The 1,877-nt window shown below is 38.4% G+C and overlaps 1 non-coding gene across 1 annotated transcript; it reads right to left on the reverse strand.

The window, feature by feature from the left end:
• Positions 1-459: 459 nt before the first annotated feature.
• Positions 460-566, reverse strand: LOC128039517 (small nucleolar RNA R71). The gene has a single exon (XR_008194018.1). It is a non-coding gene; the product is annotated as a small nucleolar RNA R71 (small nucleolar RNA).
• Between the last annotated feature and the right edge of the window lie 1,311 nt (positions 567-1,877).

Raw genomic sequence — 1,877 nt, forward strand, 5'->3', positions numbered from 1 at the left:
CAAGTCAAGATGGACCTTGGGAATCGAAATCAATACCAAGGTAATGAAGCCAATCATGTAGAAAATCCTATCCTCATTTTTGATGATAGGGATCGATGCATCAGACAATATGCTGTGCCACTTTTCAGTGAGTTAAACCCAGGAATTAGAATGCCAGATATTGAGGCAACCCAGTTTGAATTGAAACCAGTGATGTTTCAAATGCAACAAACAGTGGGCCAATTTAGTGGTATGCCCACAGAAGATCCACATCTCCACATTTGATTATTTATAGAGGTGAGTGATACATTCAAGATAGCCGGTGTGACTGAAGACGCACTGAGGTTGAATTTATTTCCGTACTCGTTGTGAGATCGAGCACGAGCATGACTCAATTCATTGCGACTAAGTTCCATATCTACATGACAAGAATTAGCAGAGGGATTTTTGGTTAAGTATTTCCCACTCAGCAAAAATGCTAAGTTCAAGAACGAGATCACAACTTTTCAACAATTGGATGACGAGTCTTTGTATGAGGCCTGGGAGCGATTCAATGAGTTACTTCTTAAGTTTCCTCATCATGAGATTCCTCATTGTATCCAGTTGGAGAAATTCTATAAATGTCTCAATGCAAATACAAGATTGATGGTAGATGCTTCCACAAATGGTGCAATTTTGTCTAAGTCTTATAATGAGGCTTATGAGATCATTGAGAGGATCGCGAGTAATAACTATCAATGGCTAACAAATCAAACAACTTCAAGAAGATGTGTAGCCAGAGTTCATGAAGTTGACTCTTTCACTTCATTATCAGCTCAGGTATCGTCTATTTCCTCTATGTTAAAATAGTTAACTGCTAATAGTAATAATAATTTTGCAGCTCAGCCTCTAAGTTCGTTTAAAATAGTTTCCTGTGTGTACTACGGGGAAGGTCATTCTTTTGAGAATTGTCCATCAAATCCCAAGTCAATGTACTATGTGGGAAACCAATACCAAAATTGGAGTGGACAAGGACCCTAGTCCAACTTCTATAATCCTTCATGGCATAATCATCCTAACTTTTCTTGGAGCAACCAAAGAAATAGACCGAACAACAACTTATTACTGCAAAGACCCAACCAATCTCAAGGGTTTAATCAGCAAGCTCTAAAACCACCTCAAGCTGAGGTATCAAACAATTTGGAGAACTTGTTGAAAGTGTCCATGGAAAAGAATGACGCTTTGATCTAAAGCCAAGCAGCAACATTGAAAAATTTGGAAAACCAAATGGGTCAGTTAGCTACAGAGTTACGTAATAGACCATAAGGAACCTTACCGAGCGATACTAAGAATCCAAGAAATTTAGGTAAAGAACATATCAAGGTAGTGGCATTGCGGAGTGGTAAAATTCTATAACCCCGATTGTTTGATGTCGAAGATAAGCCCGTTGAGAAGAATCAACTAGCTATTGAAGTTCCTACACCAAAAGAATCAAAATCTACAAAGTCTGACAAGGTAAACCTTGACTTAGTGAAGTCAGATATTTTAACATCTACTTTGGATGTAGATTTACCTGCTCAGAAAAGTTGTCCGGTTCAACAGAAAGTTCCATCACCTCTATATCCGCAAAGATTGCAGCAACACAAGCAAAAATAGGAGGTGCAATTCAAGAAGTTTTTGGACGTTCTGAAGGAATTACACATCAATATTCCATTGGTAGAGGCTTTAGAAAAAATGTTGAATTATGTGAAGCTTATGAAGGATATACTGCCCAAGAAGAAATGACTGAGTGAGTATGAGACTATTGCATTGACAAAGGAGTGTAGTGCGTTCTTGCAGAACAAACTGCCCCCAAAATTGAAAGACCCAGGAAGCTTTACTATACCCTGTAACATTAGGGAATCTTACTGTGGTAAAGC

This window comes from Gossypium raimondii, chromosome 2 (genome assembly GCF_025698545.1).
Source record: "Gossypium raimondii isolate GPD5lz chromosome 2, ASM2569854v1, whole genome shotgun sequence".
NCBI lineage: Eukaryota > Viridiplantae > Streptophyta > Magnoliopsida > Malvales > Malvaceae > Gossypium > Gossypium raimondii.